The following is a 21,822-nucleotide window of genomic DNA, read 5'->3' as shown; positions in this document are numbered from 1 at the left end:
AACTACAGTACATTGCTTAATCTGACAGAGGGTTAGCTGTATTTTTGACTGTTTAGCATGGCATACCTCTTTTCAAACCCAAGTCGGCAACATCAAGCACTAAGGCTTCTGCACATGGGTTTGTGCACGCTAACCACTTGGTCACTGTACAACACCCTTATAAAGCACTTTTAAAATAACAGAGGTCATCAAAGTACTGTACATATATTTGAAAGCAACAGTGAAATTCAAATAGAAAAGCAAAATACAGACAGCTAGAATAGAGATTAAGAGTTAAAAAATTAAAAGTAATTAAAAAAATGAAATAGGGTAAAGCTCTCAACATTTTCAAAATGCCTCAGCAAATAGGTGTGTTTTAAGAAGACACTTCAACTCTGAAAGAGAGGAGGCCTGCCTGACATCCACGATCTCCACTTGGATTTAGAGACAATGAGGAGCTGCCGACTGTAACTGTCTAAACATCTACAGCTTTTGCGATCAGAGAAAGAAATAATTTTGCACCTCGGGAACATTTATTATCCCACAGAGGGTAAATTCTGGGTTAGTTGTGTGTTAATAGTGTTAAACCCTACTTCTAACAATGATGTTAAGGATGTGGCTGTATCTCAGGAATAATGCTTGAAAACCTTTCATGTGTATTGATATTAACAGAACACAGCATGTAGAAATGAGGAAGTCATTCATGGAGAAGATGATAATCTGCCCTCCAGGTATAAGGTCATGTTCAGATAAAAATACTGAGGAATCTTTTAAGGATCATCTTTACGATTCAGTCTGATACTAAAGTTTTGTGCTTCAGTTATCAAAGTTCAGCTTTGCTTGATTACGTGGAACATAATTAGATTTTAATGATTAAACAAATCTAAAATTAAGAAACATTTATTGCCTGATCAATCTGCTGTTTCTTTGCTGGCTTAACTCTAAAAAGTTTCCAAGTCTTCAATCTAACCGAAAAGTCTACTTGATCTTCTTTTGGGAGTGATATACAAACCAAGAGCAGATTCTTTTAGATTATTAATTTCTACTACTTTAAATGAATGCAATAATCTCCCAATTGCACCTGGTATAACTTTTTGAATGCATGCTATATAAGAAGTAGTTTTAACAGATGCAATTATCTTGCAGAATATCACTTTTAAGATCATAAGAGTTAGTTAGATTGACACTTTTGCACTTTAGAAATGTTGCATGGACAATTTGAATTCAAAACATTTCTTCAGAATCTCCTACAAATTGTAGGTGAGGGAAAAAAACACTGGATAGATTGGGCACAGAGGTGTTTTTAGGGCAGCAGCTCTGCTACCTTCCTGATGGGTGGGCCAGATAGCACACATGCCGCTTGCATTCAGGCATTCTGTATCACACTTTTCACTGCATCCTCTAAATAAATCCTGGCCTCCTAACTTATCCTTCCAAAAATACATGCGGGGCATTTTCCAAATGGTGCAGCTACAGTGATAATCAGCACTCTCCAGAGTTTCATTTATTTCTTCCTTTAAGGAGAAGGCGCAGAAGAAGAGGACTCAACTGGTAAGTAACCCTCCTAAAATTGATTGATAAATCAAACGAAGGATCCAAACAGCTGCTAAACATGCCTGTTGTTGTTCTCAAGTGTAACATTAATGCAGCCATTAGGTTTCCTTTTAATACAGACATGAAAGACATGTCATGCTTTTAATGAGAGTCCAAGGTAAACAGATGGAGAAGCCAGGCTCAGACGCCCAGGATCAACTCTTCATCCAGGGGAAAGCTTATGATGACAGCCGCCACTAATGATCTCATGATGGATGGATACAAAGCCGGAGCAGATCCTGTGCCTTCATCTAGAGCAGCCCCACATACAGTTAATTGGAGAACAAACTACACCTCTATAGCTCTCTTTAATTCCTTTAACCACTTAAAGTGATTTTACCTTTTAAGTCTCATTCACCTAAACCCATTCTCACATCAGCAGGTAAGAACATATTAATGTGTCTGATAGAAGGACAACTTTTCTATCCACTAAGTAACAGCTAATCTCTACTTTCTCTTGTTTTACTAATCTTGGTTGCCTCTTATTATTACAATGTGTTTTTACCCATTTTCCTCCCTGAGATTTAATCTTTGACAGCATCAATCCATACTTATCCATCTGTCCATCCATACTTGTAATTCAGCTTCCCAACAAATGTAATTTAAATCCAAAATGTTCACAACTGTGTACAAACTATGGCAATGTCAAAACATGATTTCACAGCAAATTTGAAAGGTCCAGCAAACAGAAAAATTGGATGAACATGCAAAGACTAAAAACATATGCTTGGGTAAAATGTTGCAAAACAAAAACGGTGCAATTCGAGAAAATATGTGGCAGCAAAGTAGAAACATGAAAACAAAAATGCTGCTGCAAGCACAAAAACTACATGCGAAAGACAAGCTGCAAACTAGCGCCAAAAGTGCTCCCAACCACCAGGAGGAGACACACTCAACAACTGATTACTACTAATTAATGACTAACAAAATGGGTTCCAGTCCAGAGAACATCTCGAAGGAGAAAGAAAAGGAAAGTTTTCCTTTGAGTCATTTTAAATACTTCTGTTAGTATCCACAAGGATACTAAGAGAAGATGGTAAACCCACCATGACCAACTGCTATTATTGCTAATAATAACCCCACATCAACACGCAGATAAACAGAAGTCAGATTTCCAGGTCATGGTCAGGCTTGAAAGGTTCAGTTAAGTCCGAACGTCCACCCTGACCCCTAAATCCCTCAATCACTATATAGAGCGGGGCGTTTATAGTTAACTCAGTCAACTTACCGTTCATACGTATGAACACTTCGCCGTTGGTCGGGCCGCTGTGACAACAAATCCCATTATGCTTTGTGCGGAGAGCTCTCCGCGCAAAGCATATATTTGCCTCTTCTGAGGCCTTTTTTTTTCTTCTCATACAATTCGTCACTTTTTCTCTTATGGCCCTTTTAAAAGAAACACAGTGAGCTTTATTGACTGGCTGAAAACGTAGCTCACCACACTATGAAAGTAAAAGTGCGCATGCGCAGAAAAAGAAAGCTAGCGGGATGAGCAAGTAGGACCGCCTTACATAAACATATCACCAGAATGATTGACAATTAGAAGGACCACTTATTAAGATGATCCACTTGGAAATAAAAGATCGTCCTCTATACCTATAATATACTGTAGGCCTATCAAATAATTAGCTAGCTCCCACAGACTCGGCCATGGTACTCACATGGGGCGTGTTAAAGGTCATTAAAGGGTTCTGACGGCTTGTTAACTCCCTTGTCAGAGGGGATTTGGTCACATGCCTCATTGAAGTATGAGTCAGGTGAGGGCGGGTGAGAGGTGAATCTTCTGTGCATTGCTTCTAAAAGTGCTTTGGAAGTATGTGAAAGGTTATGTCTAAGACCACTTCCTCTGTTGAGAGATGATTTTTCCAGGTTAAAAAAGATGGCTTCCTTAACCCCACGCTCAAATCATCTTTCTTCCTTGGCCAGAATATGGACGTTGTTGTCCAAAAACGAGTTTTGTTTAGCGTTCAGGTGTATGTGAACGGCTGAGTCGTGTCCTGAGGAGGTGGCCCTTGTCTGTTAAGTGATGTGTCTATGAAGCAGTTGTTTTTTCTTTCCAATGTCTTTGTACTCTTCACTACACTGAACGCTGTAAAACCCGTCTGCCTTGTTTCTGGGTGTTCTGTTTTTAGGGTGAACCAGATTGGCAGTTTGAAGTGCACAGGGCTCTGGTGCTGGTTGAAAATCCTCCTGGGTTTTTTCAGACTCCAGCAAAAGCTTGACCCGGTTATGACTCCTTAAAAACTAACATGTATCACCTCAGGGACTGATTTCTGACTATAATCTTAAGCCAGGGAAAAGAAACAAGTGGTGAAAAAAGGACACCCCCAGTAATCACAGAGGTGTCCTTTGTCTGTCCCTGTTTATCCATGTGAGGTCCCAGGAATCATTGGGAGAGGGTTACCCTTGAGATGTTGCATGTCCATCACAGGATTACAGACACTCTTCAAACCTGCTGGATAGACCAGTTAACCGACTGCTGGAAAAAAAAAAGCATGCATGGACCAGGAGAACATGTTATCCCAATGTAAAAAAGGCAAAGGCTCAGGCAGGGATTCAGCCAAACGTCATGGCAGCATTGTTAGGAGTGCCGCTGTGGGACGCTAACAACCACATTGAGATGTTTGTCCATCGAGAGCCAAACTGGATAAAGAGGCTGGATAAAGAAAGAAGCTCAAACAAATCTATAAAAGTCTGTTTTGACGTCAGAGCAGGAGGCTGACCTACGATAAACTTTATGCCTCCTCAGAATAACCCGAAAAAGATTCCCTGTGACATTCTCTTTGCACCACTTTCTAGCATTCAAATCATCCACCCTGTTGTAAATATACTCTGCATATAAATAGAGGATACGGAGACCTCTGGATCCAGTTTCGAGGAAGAAGAGGTTTGTGTTCTGCTGCACTGAGGGGTTTGATGCAGTGCATTCATGGCTGCGGTCAGGTCTGAGCGCTCCTGCCGTCACTGCTGCACAGCAGGCTCAGTGCAACGTTTCATCAGCTAAATGGTGGATGAAACCCTTCTATGGACACACTGGTATCTGCCTCTGATCGCCTTTAAACTGGAAACAGGTGGAAATGGTTTTTTATAGCAGCTGGATCACTTCCAAAAACCAGGGAAATCATTACTGTTAATATGGCTCATAACATTTTACAGGAAATCCATGTTAACTGAGATTTACAGTGTGATAAATTACAAACTAGTGTCCATGAATGTGCATTTATGTAGCACCAATTAAACCGTGGAATCTACATAACCAAAGCTCCTCGCTCTGCTCACATGCATACATTTCCAAAGTGTTCATTTCACTTTAACGTTGTCATATTTTGGAATATTAAACCGGTAAATGCATTTTATTGGTGTTTTAGTGATAGACCGACACACAATGTATGTTTTCCAAAATGTTTTAGGACTAGAAATATAAAAAAGTGCGGCATTTATGTTCCTATAATCATTGAAACAAACAACCATCCTTAGTTTTACTCATCATCCCTTATGCATGGAAAGCTCAGTCAGATGAGATAGAAAACCTATATTTTATTTACTTTTTAATTTTTGTTATGCTTTTTGGTACTAAACACACTCTTCTTGTACCGTCTGTTGTATTTTTTTTATTTTTTATCTTGAATTGTATCTTGTTTTAACTCTTTGTACTCTATATAAGCTACTGGAACCAGGATTTCCCTGAAAGAGTAATCCCAAGGTGTAAATGAAGTTGAGTCTTAGTCTAGATGTGTTCCTGCTACAGCACAGCTGCTTTGAATGGTTGAATGAGCAAGCTTGATGTGCCAGTTTAATGCATGAACATTCTCTGATTTAAATATTTAGAGTCTTTATCCTGCTGCTGGAAGCCATGGTGGCATGGGACCCTGGGGGTCAAACATCAAATCAACTTGACTTTCCTTCCTTCTCTGTGCTCTCCTGTCAATGAAACAGTGGATCAGTTCAAAACATTTTGTAGAAAAATGGACACCCATGAAACTAGGGCTTTTTTTTATTTGATTTGATTGGTTGGATTAAAAGCTGCGTGTTTCTCTGGCTGCAGAGAAGCACTATCAATACTATCAGATCTGTGGATTTATCTGTTGTGTTAAAACCACCCCAGGTGTGCATCCCTACAGCTGTTACTCCACCAGCTGTCATGGCTTTTCCTATTTTACAACGCTGCTTTCATCTTTCTGCTAAAGAAGAGGATAGCAAAAAAGGCAATTACAACAGATATTTATTAATTACATTCAAAATAAATGAAAATACAGTATATTATTTTGAACAGACACCAACAATAGCAAAAAGAAAAAAACACTTTTTACACATCAGTATTTTTAAACTCCAAATCTTATTTCTTAGAATTTCTAGAAAGAAACTAAATGGCTTTGGCACATGTACAGCAGCACACAATCAAACCTATGAATGCAGTTTATGAACATGAGTAAATAAACATTTGCAGGATTCCTAAAAATACAAAAGGCTTAATGGCTAAGAACCAGTTCGAGACCTAAATCAAACATAACCACTACAGATAAAACTAAGTAGATAATGAGATAATATGCAACGATAAGTCATATCAATGAACTAAGTCTGATTCTCAGTACAGATTGTCTTATGAATAAACCTAGAGAAAGTGTCCTGCAAGCTTTAGGTGTGCCCCTGCAACATCACTGCTTCTACAAATGGTTGAATTACTTTCCAAAGACATGGGGAGGTTCTGCAGAGTCTACTTAGTGACAGATCACCTGGATTCAGGGACAAAGCAGAACCTGAAGGACCCAATTGTTGAAGACCTACATTCAGTTCATGGAAAGGTTGCTGGTTAAATGGAGGACCAACCAAACCATATTCTTTATTCTTTATTTCTTTAATTTATATTCATTTTCATGACCATGCATTCTTTATGCATTTGGGGAGGGACATTTTTTAATGAGGCAACCCTGGTAGCTGCAACAAATTATGAGCAATGTCTGGAGCTAAAACTGACTGCAGTTTATTTTTGGTGAATCAGGACTTTAGATTCAAAACACAATTATAAAAGCTGACTTTAACTAAAACAAAAAAACACTATTAATCAAACTCGGAGTCCTGGATGATTTGGATCTTTCTACAGTATATGAGTTGAAGATTTTCCTGCAGTACCTCTGGTCTTCCTCTGGGTCCTGAAAGAAGAACAAAATGAAAGAACTGTTAAATCATCCTCTCTCACAGCTACATGTCCTGCAGAAACCTGCTCTGTCCTCCTCTAACTTCTGCTTTGACCCAAGATATGGAGCCCCAGGCATGTCCTTCAACCTCAAAGGTGAAACATCTGTTTGAGGAGGAGGATGATAGACAGGATCCCAGACTCCACCTGCTAAAGGAGGTAAACTGGTCTAGTTCCTGAATTTTAGGTGATTGATATATGAAATAAATGAAGCTGCAGGGCGATTATTCCTTCAATTAATGTGTTCAGGTTTCCTGATCTCTAGGAAGGGGCCCTGCTGTAAAATAACCCTTTTGTTCTCTCAGATCCCAGTCTATGAGTGCAAATCAGAGACAAATCGAATTAAAACTATTTCATTAGGATAAATTCAGATCAGACTGGCCAATGATCCTAAATTATAAAATTGAAGCTCAGAGACCGATAGGGATCTCTGATGGAGACCTACTAATAGAAACCTCGCTACTGAAAGATTGAACATTCCAGGCCAGATTTAGGCCCCGAAAAGGAAATAACCAAACTTGATGAAAGGATGTTTCACTTTCCCACTTCCCCACAGGTGGAAAATGTTCCCATCAAATCCAGAGATCACATCTGTAGAAAACATGTTTTTTGTCCCGACTTCTGTAGCTTAGTGTGATGACTCAAAACAGAAGGACCCAGTATTTAGGGAAGACAGAAAGTGGGAATATTCAAAAAGCGTTTATTTAGAGCTGGCAGATCTGAGTAGCCGCAGCTAGGGCATCTGAGGCAGGAAGCTTTGGAGAGAGGAAACACAGGTTAGTGACCACGTAAATCTAATGGAGGAAAATTATGAACGTGAGTCACTAACCTGGTTTACAAGTTCAGTCCTTGCCCAGAGAACAAGGTCTAATCCAGCTGCTGGGCTGCCAACAAAATGCGTTGGGCACCGCCCAGAGTGTCCCAGATCATGAAGCCCCAGAGAACAAGTAGGAGTCCAAAGACAAGTCAGGGAAACAAAGCAGAACAGGAACAGGCAGGCTCAGAGGTCCAAGGGTCCAAATACAGTTCAGGCAACCCGTTCAGATGGGAACAGGCAGGCTCAGGAGTTGAGAGGTAGAACAGGTCAGGATCGGGTCTTCAGAATCACTCAGGATCGCTAAAAACACTCTCACCACTGAGATCAGATGTGAACAGGCAGGCTTAGTGGTTGAGAGGCAGAACAGGTCAGGATCAGGGAATCAGAAACAACAAAGTACTCTAAAAACATGCTCACCACTGGCTAGATAGAACATGAATAATATGGCCCTGATGACTAGATGCAAGCAGCTTAAATAGAGGCAGGAGTAGGTGGATCAGATGAGCAGTGATGAGAAACCAGACAGTTAGGCAGATGAATGAAATGAGTAAGTAAGCCAGTCACCAGCACCAGGATCATGACACTTATCTTAATTCAAAAATAGATAATAAATCGTAGGGTTTCTGAGAAGGTTCCTGAGGTATACCTGGCTGCAGGGCGTGGATGGGGCTGGTTTAAAGGAGGAAGCATAAAAAGCAGCTTAGAGCTGTTTGGTAAACACCATGAATGTCCCAACCCAAAGCTAAAAGTTTTGACACAAAGCTGCTGGTTTGGTTCAAAAGCACAAAAGATTTTTAACTTACTTTTGTCAGAAAGCATTTTTAAGAATCTATTCTCTTATTCATGGGAAATCCATATAAACCTTTGATCTTTTCAAATTAAAGGAAGATGCAGTCTTTTTTTTATCTTCATCTCAGTCTCTACCTAACTCTGATCTCCTCTCACTGCCTGAACAATGAGAGACAAGGTGTAATGGAACCATGGTGTGAATCTGTACCAGCAGCTGGATGAATGTCCGTCTGTCAGCAGGACTCCAGATCGCCAAAAAGCTCAGGACATTTAATCTATCCAGAGAGGACAACCAGGAAGAAAGATGTCCCTACGACAGCTGAGAGTCAGTTCATGCCATCGGCTGTGCTGCAAATTTGCATCTGATCCTCCAGACAGTCAACATTAAAGTTGTCCTCTTAAGCTGCAAACGTCCTGCCTTGCTCTGCAATTTGCCGACAGCCTATCTTTAGAATCTTCTCCACCCCATCATACACCTTCAGGCCCTGAAGAAAGAAATACTCTCATCACCAGTACCGTCACTCTGCCAGGTATAAAATAATCAGCTTTAAAAACTGTTTGAAGATTAACTATTTGTCTCAGAGTGAGCTGAAGTTATTCCATTTGGCCCCTACTTAAACAACAATTACTCTGTTTGTTTAAACCCTCTGGGCCCAGCACAGGGCTCTGTTAAAAAAAGGCCTACATGGTCCTTTTTACTTCCAAAATCCTTGAAGGAGGAGGCTTTAATGCTTCTAAAACAAGTGGCTAATACGGTTCACAAAAAGGTGTGTACTGAACTTTATAGACAGAACATGGAATATAAGGCTCCATCAAACATGGACACTTCAAGGAAAAATACACCAGGACACAGATATGTTCCTATTACCGGTACATGGGTGGTATCCTTGGCCACTAAAGAGTCATAACTAACCAATAACTTATCGTAGGTCTTTTTTAAGACTTCAGGTTGTTGCAATTGTAATGCATACATTAGGTTATGAATGTAGTTGTCCCTGTCCCTTGTGTTCATGAAGCCCTCTGAACACATTTAATGATCTTGTTATGATTCTGCAATTTTTGGTTCTGGATACGTTTTCTTTTTGAGTTTTCAGTTACACTTTCATTCATGTATTTCCCTGTTTTCTAGGTCATTGGTTTAATTTCCATTTTATGTCTATTTGTAAAGTTTTTTCTAGTTGTATTTGAATTGTTATATTTTTCTTGTTTACTCTCTGTTGCCCTCTTGTGTCAGTTTCCTTTCCCCTGGCTCCCTTCTAGATCCTTCCGTCCACACCTGCTCCCAATCAGTTGATTAATCCATTCTTTGTTATGTCTGGCATTTATCTCCTCCTCTGCAGTTACTCATTCCCTCCTTGACCCATGCGTTCCCCTTTGTTCTGGTTCCTGTATTCATTATTAGTTATTTCTGGATTTAAGCTTCTGTTCCCACCATTTGTTTTTAAATCTGCAAGAAACCACCTCAGCTTCTGTCTCTGCATTTGGGTCATCTTAAAAACCTCCACACAACCTTACAGATCTATAGAGTAAATGTCCCTAACAAAGGGTTCTGTCAGAGTCAGGAGTCCAGAAACAGAAATCAACTATTTTATTTGAACAGAATCATGCTTAGGAGGCTAAAAGCACGTTATTTTAGGCATAGTTCCAAAAAGACTGCTTCACCTGAAACAATGACTGGCTATCAGCCATGACTCAACTGGTTCAGTCCTAGATTTTCAGCAGTTATATTATTTTATGTAAATAAAAGTTAAATTAATTTTATCTGAGGCATCTATTGGTTTTTCAAATTTGTGTATTTTTAACTGGTGATTTTGTTGAAACTAGGCAAGGCTAAAAAGATTAAACTGTCTTTGTTTAAACACATATAAATTAGACGTAGTAGCAGCTGTGATAGAGGTTCCACTGGAAAAATATCTGGTAGTAATCCATTGCTTTTAGACATGATAATGGTGGAGCTTTTCCTGATTTATTTCTGTATTTTAGAAGGAAATTGCTTGTAAAACCCTCAGGGCTGAACAGGTTAACGAGTTGTAACATTTTGACTTTTGGTCAAATTGGCTAGTCGGCTAAGTGTGCCTCGAGAAAGAATAAAATACCTGCACACTGTTTCCTTTGCTGCTGTGTGAGGTTGGGGGTGTTGCTATAGCTCAGAGCTTGCTCGTTGTGCAGTTTTATTTTCTATATTTAAAGTTTGCCTAACCTTCTAGGAAAGAATTAGCTTTCTCTGCAGGGTGGATGGGAACACAATGGTGGGTCAGATAATTGTAGGCCATATTTAGAATAAGCATCCAGATTGCTGAGGTGATTTAACTGCATGATGTCATGTGCAAATATTAAGGTGCAGAAACTAAGGTGCATACTATTTAAAGTTGTGCTTTAAAGTTTACGTCTCCTCCCATTAGAGAAAAAGATAAATATAGTAGGCTAATAAAAATTAATAAAAAAAAAAAAAAAATTAAATTATAACTTAGTAGAACAAAATACTGATTTTAAATTTTTTCTTCAAAGAAATTCTAAAAAAACCAAATGTTCCAGACAACTCAAAGCAACTTCATAAACAGCCAAATAAACACCGACATGCTGTATATATATATATATATATATATATATATATATATATATATATATATATATATATATATATATATATATATATATATATATATATATATATATATATATATATATATATATATATATATATATATATATATATACAGGCAGCTGATTATTCTGTCTGTTATTAAAGGAAAGGTATTTTAAACTTTAAACACAACTGTAAAGCTCCCTAAAAGCCCAACTTGATTGTTTGGTGACTACATTGCATATGCTACTGTATCAAAGGTGTCGCAAAATAAATCCACAGTGTTACTTTACTGTGGCTTTGTTTTGGCAATGCAATAGAAGGCAGCAATTGAATAGTGTGAGCTGGTATAACTATATTGGGAAGGGTGCAGCTACTGCTGCATAAGACAGATGAAGGACTATTCAGAATGGCAAACAATAGACAAGAATAGACCCCCATCCAGATCTGCAGAGACTTGCTTGGTAGCAGACAAAGAATGTGAGCCAGGTGACACTGACACTGAGGCACCATTACTCTTACACCATCACTGTGAACTGTTTAATTAGCACTGTCTTACCAATGACCTTTGGGAAGGTAAAGTCAAGTACCTCTGCAGGTCATAGACAGGGGATTGTAGAACATCACCATTTGCACTCAAGATAACTATGAAATAATCATATTAGAAATTACTTGGGAAATGGCTACTGATGTTATCAGTAATTTCTGGCTCATAACATCTGAATTAGTATTTAAATTTGTGTAAACAGAAAGGCAGTTGTGTGTTTTTAAAGTAACTAATAAGGAATCAAAAACAAGTTAATAACATGATCACAGAATAACAAATTCAGACAGAAGAAAGGCTTTTCCAAATAATTTCTCTTCAACATGAATTAATCAAACCAATCTTTACAGAAGAGATGCACATATGCCAGGAAAGGATAAAGGAGTTCCAACACAACTGATCAGTCAAACTCTGAGGAATATTACTTAAGTAAAAACTACAGGAAAGTAAAACTACTTCAATATCTTTCTAGAAGTTACTTCAATTCAATTTCAATTCAGTTTATTTCAATTCAATTAAATTTCAATTCAGTTTATTTCTATAGCACCAATTCACAACACATGTCATCTCAAGGCACTTTACAGTTAACTAGATCATACAGTCAGATTGATTCAAAGTTTTCTATCTAAGGAAAACCAGTTGATTGCATTGACTCACTGACTCAAATGCAATCCCTCACACTAAGCATGCTTGTAGCGACAGTGGAGAGGAAAACTCCCTTTTAACTGGAAGAAACCTCCAGCAGAACCAGGCTCAGTGTGAGCAGCCATCCGCCGACGCCGACTGGGGTTCAAGGCCTTGGGTAACTGTAACTAGTAACTACCCAGTTTACCAATAACCCCTTAACTTCACAATAGGTTGTACCAATCTAAGGTAGATGGGAGACAGTGGCTTAGCATTCTTACTGGGGTTAGATGGCTTTTTAAGGTTTTCACAATTTTGGGTAAAGTAAAAGGTTTTGTTGTCAGTTATGAATAAAACGCCCCACCATATTTCAAACTGTTACACATTTCTTCTACTGATATGTCTTACAACTCTTGTTTTAAATAAAAAATGTATTTTCAGGTGTGAGTTAAAATGGGGGGTATAGTAAATAGTGCTAAAATGAAAGGACTGAGTACACATCCCTGAGGGCCTCCTGTACTTCGTTTGCTAGAGTGGACTGTTCTACTGCTCGCTAATGCTCAGGACTGTCTTTATTAGAAGTTTTCTGTTTTGGCTCAGACTGCTCAATATTGTCTCATCAGCATCATAAAAAAAACATCTTAATCAGACTGCAAACTGTCTGAAGAGCATTGCCCTTTAGAGGTTATTCTATGAGCATCATAGCTTGTCTGAGAGGATGGTTGAAGAGTAGATGGTAGGATGCTTAATACTGACTGTATGAACATCCAATGTCTATTTTGATCAATTTATTTTAGATAAATGTTTTTTAGACTATTTATTTTGTGGCTTCTTATTGAGATAATGTCATTGTTGCATCAATAAAATGCTTTCTCTACCCTTAAAACAAAATATTTAGTCTCCCTCAAAGAGAAGCTAGAATATCCGGTTTGACTTTTCAGAAGTGAACATATAGCAACACGACATCAAACAGAAGCAATTTCATTTAAGGCACTTTAAGGCAGCTTCTGTGTCTGCTCTTCTGCATCGATGTTTATTAAAGATCCAAAGTAAAAGAAATTTAAGCAAATGTTCTGTTTTAATCTTAACGAGTAGTTTGGATTTAAAATAAATGTAAATGAAATACAGAAAATACTAAATAGAATAGAAAAAAAAACAAATATTAGGAAAGAAAGCTACATTTATAGATATGTTCTGGACTTTTCACCAACTTCTATCAGTATAAGTATTAGTAAAAACCAGATAAAAATCCAAAATTGTAAAAAAAAAAAAAAGCCAGTTTTAAAGTTTCATCTTAAAAATTTAAGATAGTTATAATGCTATACGTATGTAATCAGTGTCTTCCTGATTTTGTAACTGCAAGTTGTTTTCATCTTTAAATGAAAGGCTGTAATTTGTTGGTCTGAGGTAGAAATTTCAGCAGTCAAGTGGCAGAGTCTGTTCCAGCAGCTGTTTTCTCCTTCCAGTGTAGAGGAAGTGTCCGTCTGCGATTCCCGACAGTCCCTCCCTTCTCTAAAGCTGCCCAGGTGTAATCCTGACTCACCAGTTTAAACCACATCAAACCAGCAGGAAGTTTTTCCTCACTATTATTAGTGAAATAAACATCATTCTACAGAAGAAGAACAATTGTCTTTATTACCTCTAAATATCAGTTCATACCTGGAAGTTGATAAATGAAAATTATATGATATGTTTTCATTTAAATACGTCCAACAACAACTTTGTGAATTTTCTTACAAATGCTCTATAATCATTCCTGACTGTTTTCAACAGACCTGGGTCTGGGACTCCAGTATTTACCTATAGAGAGAAAAGAGAACAGTTTCTAACAAGGTAAAGTTCTACGTCGTCAGTTTTTCACCTCTGGGTTCTTTTGGCTGTGGAAAAGTCAGGCCGCAGAGGGCGTTTGTCTCAGCTTTAACAATTAAACATCAAAGCTGGGCTCTAACTTGATAACAGCAGACTGGAGAACGGGTCTAATTATGCTGCTTGAGTTTATGACCTGTCAGCTCGTATCCATTATCTCCTGCTACAGCCTTTTAACTCTGGCTCACTCATTTCTTTGCAAACCAGGTGGGATAAGGGAAGAGTTCTCCTTTGCTTTTCTTCTGTTCCCTTCAGACTGTGATTCAGTGCTTGGCGTTTACTGCCGCGTGTTAAATATGTGTGTTTTAGAAAGTGCAGCTCAGATCTGGTAGAAAAGTCATCACTGTTTGAGCAGATATCCTTTTGAGTAAAGGATTTGTATTTTTAAAATGCTTTGCTGAGTGAGCAGGTTAACTATGCATTTCACATGTCCTCTCCAAAGCAATGGGCCTTACAGTGTAATATTCTATAACTTTCTGAGGTCTGGTTGGAGGGAAATCACAGAGTCCTGGTTAGGAATGCCCCTTCAGCTCACGTTCCAGTTACTTTGTTTTTTACCTGGAACATACAGGTGCTGGTCATAAAATTAGAATATCATGAAAAAGTAGATTGATTTCAGTAATTCCATTTAAAAAGTGAAACTTGTATATTATATTCATACATTACATACAAACTCATATATTTCAGATGTTTATTTTGTTTAATTTTGATGATTACAAATGACAACAAATGAAAATCTCAAATTCATCATATCAGAAAATTAGAATATTGTGAAAAGGTTCAAAATTGATGGCCCCTGGTGCCACACTCTAATCAGCTAATTAACTCAAACCACCTGCAAAAGCCTTTAAATGGTCTTTCAGTCTAGTTCTATAGGCTACACAATCATGGGGAAGACTGCTGACTTGACAGTTGTCCAAAAGACGACCATCGACACCTTGCACAAGGAGGGCAAGACACAAAAGGTCATCGCTAAAGAGGCTGGCTGTTCACAGAGCTCAGTGTCCAAGCACATTAATAGAGAGGCGAAGGGAAGGAAAAGATGTGGTCGAAAAAAGTGTACAAGCAAGAGAGATAACCGCACCCTGGAGAGGATTGTGAAACAAAACCCATTCAAAAATGTGGGGGAGATTCACAAAGAGTGGACTGCAGCTGGAGTGAGTGCTTCAAGAACCACCACACACAGACGTATGAAAGACATGGGTTTCTGCTGTCGCATTCCTTGTGTCAAGCCACTCTTGAACCACAGACAGCGTCAGAAGCGTCTTGCCTGGGCTAAAGAGAAACAGGACTGGACTGCTGGTGAGTGGTCCAAAGTCATGTTCTCTGATGAAAGTAAATTTTGCATTTCCTTTGGAAATCAAGGTCCCAGAGTCTGGAGGAAAAGAAGAGAGGCACTTCATCCACGTTGCTTGAAGTCCAGTGTAAAGTTTCCACAGTCAGTGATGGTTTGGGGTGCCATGTCATCTGCTGGTGTTGGTCCATTGTGTTTTCTGAGGTCCAGGGTCAACGCAGCCACATACCAGGAAGTTTTAGAGCACTTCATGCTTCCTGCAGCTGACCAACTTTTTGGAGATGCAGATTTCATTTTCCAACAGGACTTGGCACCTGCACACAGTGCCAAAGTTACCAGTACCTGGTTGAAGGACCATGGTATCCCTGTTCTTAATTGGCCAGCAAACTCTCCTGACCTTAACCCCATAGAAAATCTATGGGGTATTGTGAAGAAGAAGATGCAATACACCAGACCCAACAATTCAGAAGAGCTAAAAGCCACTATTAGAGCAACCTGGGCTATCATAACACCTGAGCAGTGCCACAGACTGATCGACTCCATGCCACGCCGCATTGCTGCAGTAATACAGGCCAAAGGAGGCCCAACTAAATACTGAGTGCTGTACATGCTCATACTTTTCATGTTCATACTTTTCAGTTGGCCAACATTTCTATAAATCCTTTGTTTTTATTGGTCTTCAGTAATATTCTAATTTTCTGATATGATGAATTTGAGATTTTCATTTGTTGTCATTTGTAATCATCAAAATTAAACAAAATAAACATCTGAAATATATGAGTTTGTATGTAATGTATGAATATAATATACAAGTTTCACTTTTTAAATGGAATTACTGAAATCAATCTACTTTTTCATGATATTCTAATTTTATGACCAGCACCTGTAGAAGTTTTCTCTAAAATTCAAATTAGTTTGTATTTTAATCTGGATTATACCCGTTTGTCCCCTTATAAGTGGCTTCTGAAAACAGCCTTTAAACACACTGCAAAAACAGATCTAAAATAGGTATCATTTCTTAAGATAACTATATTTCCCCCTAAATTTCTGCAGGTTAATAGTATGACCTGCTATATTAGATATTATCCACTTGAAATGAGATAATATAGAGTTGATTTTTTCTTTTTTGAAAGATAAATTATCAAATTCTATTGGCAAATTGTACTACTAACCTTAAAATGATCAACTGGCTGCAACTGCTCGTTTGACCTCTGTGAATATGATAAATAATCTCTGATTTGTGATTGTTTAAGATCTCTTACTGTAAAAAGTGGGCTAATTTCTCCAAATCGTGATGCCAACACATTGCAGATGTAAAGGACATTTAAAAGTGGAGACATTTCTAGTTTCTTTGGTGTGAGATTTGGCAAGGCTGTGTATCAATGTCTGAAGATTGTGTCAAAAAATAAACCAGTTTCATTTCCGGACAAGTTGACGAGAGAGATTTAAAGAGAAACATGGCTGCTTTTTTTTTTTTTTTCACTACAATGTATGTCAGACTTACATTAATACAAACTTTAGCACAAGTCCACAGAATAAATCACAGCAAAACTGTCCTTGCAGGTTCTAAAACCGACCTCCTCAGCTTCGCATCAGCTGCTGTGATGGTTGCCTAGAGACAGACTCCCCTCAATAGACTGCTATCTGTAACCCATATTTACACCCGGTACTCCACCACTTCCTCTTCACATGAGTGGGAAGAAGCAAATCTCTAATGGAACAGCATCAGTGAGGATGAGTGCAATGAAGATTCTAAAATATGGTGGGCTGTAAGCAAGTGTTTACAGTCATGCACAGCTGGCCATTTATAGCAGGAATGAAACAGGACATAACCATATTGTAGGAATGCAGAATCCCAAACATCAGGCCCTCATACCCTGAACATCTCCTGAGACCTATATGGTCAAACCAAATTTGGATCCAAATAAAGAATATATGGCAGTGGCCTTCATAGTCTTTTTGAAGGAAGAAACGAAAAAGAAATATAAGTGATCTTATAGCAAGCACATCCTCACCGCTGTAAAGGAAACTTTTGCACATACTTTTCAGAAACAAGACCACAAGCGGGGGGTAACCGCCGTGAATCTGACGCAGTAAGCATGAGAAGATGTATGGATGGATTATTATTATCATGGATATTATTATAATATCATGATATTATTGTTCTTCTAATCATTGCTAATCTTCAATTAATAATAATTTACTTAATATTCTGGATAGCCATCAATATAAGCAACTTTTTAAAGAATAAATAATGCTATGAGTAAAAAGATAATACAAGCATACAAATATTTCTAAAATAATAGCTTCTTTTAACATTTTTTTTAAATGTTTTAGCATCTTTTTTAGCATTTCATTTTTTATTGTAAGTCTGAAGTTATGGACAATGCAGAGGTTGTTTTGTAGCGCTAATATATAATATAGATTTATAAGCATTTAGTGCAGACCATATTTAATATTTATTTGAATATTTCCTAATGATACACTTCACATAAGCTTAGGGTGCAAGCGCCAGGTGTTAGATTATACAGTGGAAATATACATATATATATATATATATATATATATATATATATATATATATATATATATATATATATATATATATATATATGTATATATATATATATATATATGTGCAATAACTTTCATGTGCATTGGCAACTTTATAATTTACTTATTGTTCCCTATATTACTCTATATGCAGCAAGGTGTTTTTCTATTGCTAATGAGGTATTTTAAGTCCCTAATTTTTACTAATGGAAGGCAGCAACCAAAGGAACTGCAGCTATTAACACGTGCTAGAAATAGGAGCTATATAGGAACAGAAGCTAGGAACTGAAGCTAGGAACTCGAGCTAGGAACAGGAGCTGGATGCAGGATGTAGGTACAGAAGCTAGGAACAGACTAGAGCAAGGAAGTACAGCTTGGAACAGGAGCTAGGAATAGGGGCTAGGAACTAGATCTAGGGATAAGAGCTAGGAACAGGAACTAGGAACCCAGGCAAGCAACAGGAGCTGGGAACTAGAACTTAGAAATAGAGATAGGATCCACAGCTGGGAGAAGAGCTAGGAACTACAGCTAGGCAAAGGAGTTTGGTACTAGAATAAGGAAGAGGAGTAAGGAACTAGAACTAGGAACAGCAGCTAGGAACTAGAGCTAAGAATAGAAGCTAGGAACTAGAGCTAGGAACCAGTGCTAGGAGCTATAATTTGCAGTATTTGAATTGAAGCAGTGTGGGTCAGAAACATGAACCAACGGTGCAAAAAGAAAAAGCCTAAAATCAAATGTGAAAAAGTACAAAAAACATTGCATACCAAGTTGATTCAAACAAGAATGATGGTGTTCACTGAATAAAAGCTAAATCTGCAGAAACCTTTAGATTGACAGAACATTTTCTTCATTAAGTAATATGTATGATATTATACATTGTTCAGAATTAAAGTTAAATACCAAAAGCTGCAGCAGATGATGAACAACAATGTTTATATCTGCTAAACGTACCTGGTCTTATCCAGCTCAAAAGGATAAGTAAACACTATCAACACCAATGCTTGGAGTACCTTGTGTTATTGTTGGGAGCTGGAGAAGTACCACCTTCCTCCAGCAGAGTCCGCCGTGGATCCTCCTGAGCTGAGCCTCCTGCACAGCTGCAGCCCATTCCATCATCAGAGGATTCACAGTACTTAAGCTGTCTTCAGACCTTGCCTCAACGCTGCAGTGTTGATCCAGTTGGTTAGCACCTAAGCCTAGTATCTCTGAGAACCTTTGTTGACTTTTGAATCCAGACTGGATTCTAACTTCTGTCTCTGTCTTCCAGGAAACCAGTTTTTCTCCTGTGAAGCTCAGGAAGAGCTTAACCTGCCGAGCCTGCCCTCTGAGCCAAACCTGAAGTCTCTCTGAACTTCCATGCAGCTCTGGACCAAGAGCTGGAATCTCAAAGTCAAGGTCTGCTCACTCTTAAGAAGTAAGACGCTGAAGCAGCTCACAGACTCTGCTGAACAAACCATCTCCGGACCCAACAGTTTCCCTCTCAAGGCTTTAACCAAGAACCCTCAAGGTACAAATCTGAAACTGTCAAGAATCAAACTCCTATGCGCAACGCTAACTGAACTGTCACTCACGCAGACTCCGGTGAACCAGTTTCCCAGGCCTGAACCAGAACCAGTCATTCTCTCTGTGCTTGTGACAATAAACCCTGTTAAACCTTTTACTCCAGTTTCCGTCTCAGTGGTGTTCTGCATTATTGGGTCACACCAGTGAACCTATCATGACAGTTATTTGATGAAGACAAAATAGTTTTATTTGGTTTATTTTTGTCTTTTTATAGTACATGACTTAACTCATTTAAAGACTTTTAAGAACCAATCTGAAGCTTCCAACAATTATTAGATGATTAAATTAAAGACAGACAAAAAAGATGTTTCCAAATCTTAGGATATCAGGTGTTTTTAGTCTCATGGGTTAAGGCAGTGGTTCTCAAACTTTTTCTGTGATTCCCCACTTTGGACAAGGGGGAATTTTCAAGCCCCGCCTGTCCCCATTGCCCCAACACAATGCTAATGAAATATGAAACAATCTTAAAATGTTCCAATTTTATTGAAGTAACAAGTAGTATCTAAATACAAACTATCTACATCAAATAACAGCAAGCTCAAAAATAAAGAAAATAAAAACAAAAATAAAGAAAATAAAAATGCAGCTCAAAGATAGAGAAAATTAAAGTGCAACTCTGCAATCTGTTAATAAAAGAAAAGAAGTGAAATCCATCTGGCAAGACAGGTCTATTTATCCCTGCATTAGTGGCTGCAATGAGCCTGTTTTGCATTGCACAGTTTATCAAAACGGGGTTGCAGGCTTGATACTGCCACTCTCAAGTCATGCTTTGTTTTCAGTGAAGCAACAGCTGAAAAGCCCATCTCACAGAGATATGATGTGGCAAAGGGAAGAAGAATGCACACAGCCCTCTGCCCGATGAGTGGATACTCCCTCTCCACTCCAAACCAGAATTGACTAAATAAATTCAGTTATTTATGATCAACCTGCACCGTCAATCCCGGCGCATGTGCGCTTTATTTGCAGTCTGGACGCTGAGGGTAAACATGCTGTGACTCTAACTGCAGCGCTGAGAGGGACTCCTGCGATAGCGGGGGAGAACGGGGTTGGGATTGGATAGGCGCCCCACAGCAGCACCTGCCGCTGGAGGACAAGAAAAGGAACGATACGTGCCTTCACGTAAGAGCCTCCAAAAGTCGCTAGATTTGTCGCTAGTCGTTTTTTTGAAAAAGAGTCGCTGAAGGGGTCTGAAATATAGCGACAAAGTCGCTGAGTTGGCAACACCGGGGCGCGAAAGTTTATTCCGTTACAAATAATATGCCGACGTCACGTCAATCATTATTTTGGCACTTCAGTTCCAGGTGAAATTTTTCTCATATCTAATGTTCTTTTAATTAGACTGCATGTAGGCTATTAATGATTACTTTGTGGGTTTGATAGGTCTAAACAGCGGCAACATACAGCTATAAGGACAGTTTGCTCTCACATGTTCTACATTTATAGTCACACAAAACACACACCGGAACTTGGCGCGCCCCACCTGTCACGTCTCAATTCCCCACCAGTGGGTCGCGCCACACACTTTGAGAACCGCGGGGTTAAGGAGTGAAATATCATTAGTGGAATAAAAAGCAACCATTGTAAGAAAAAACCTTACCCACTATTTTTATTCCCCTAAGGAACCATTTACTGCTTCAAAGCACAAGACCAGACTTGACCAGACTGGTGATAGTGTGGTGAAACTTTTGGGGAAAAAAGAGCTGAGCTGAGCCCCCTCTTCTCAAGTGTGAGCTTATCATCAGCTGTTAGGAGAAGTGTGAATTCCTTCGCCCTGGGCCGCTGCCCCCACCCCCAAGTGTTTATGAGCACAGGGAGAAAAGACACAGGTGCAGGTGTGGACCTTACATCCTGGAGCACTTGGTGATTAGACTGAGAAGGACCGAGTTACTACTCAAGCTTCAGGAATCTCATCCATCTGTGGGAAGCAGCAGTTAGAGGAATGAAAGGCTGAAACTGAGCAGAGTTTACAGTGTTGAACAACAGCTCCAGTATGAGCTCGTTCTCACTTGTAATTTTATTTTGGCCTTTTAGACAGCATAGAGAAAGGGTTACAGGGAGAAACTATGTAAACTAAAGCAAAAGAGGCAACAAAATAGCCCCAGCAGAGACATATATAGAGGTAAACTCTAAACTCAGCAATATTTACCAATGAATAATCCAGCTTGAACTACTGACAGAAACACTAAATTTTAACCAGCATTTGTTCCTTCTGTTTTATTCCTAGATCTTCACTCTGTGGAGTAAAATTCAGTGTTAAAATCTACACTAGAACAAAGCAACTATTCTTGCTGGTACTTACATGAATGGATGCAAAATTAAAGATGATGTTCCTCCACATGCTTTGAATATTTAAAGACAAAAGTCGTTTTTTTCCCCTCTTAACCAAATGTATGCTTTTTATGTTCCAGTAAATCTCAATCCA

The 21,822-nt window shown here is 38.6% G+C and overlaps 1 protein-coding gene across 1 annotated transcript in view; it reads right to left on the bottom strand.

Annotated features, from left to right (window-relative positions):
* Positions 1–5,778: 5,778 nt before the first annotated feature.
* LOC119773901 (cell wall adhesin EAP1-like) overlaps positions 5,779–21,822 on the bottom strand; it is a 34,022-nt gene continuing 17,978 nt past the window's right edge. Inside the window, exon 10 of the mRNA XM_038271112.1 lies at positions 5,779–6,722. The gene's annotated coding sequence lies outside the window, so the exon portion shown is untranslated. The remainder of the gene's footprint in view (positions 6,723–21,822) is intronic.

This window comes from Cyprinodon tularosa, unplaced genomic scaffold (assembly GCF_016077235.1).
Source record: "Cyprinodon tularosa strain WSP-4 unplaced genomic scaffold, ASM1607723v1 ctg79, whole genome shotgun sequence".
NCBI classification, from domain to species: Eukaryota; Metazoa; Chordata; class Actinopteri; order Cyprinodontiformes; family Cyprinodontidae; genus Cyprinodon; species Cyprinodon tularosa.
This window is presented reverse-complemented; position numbering and strand designations above follow the sequence as displayed.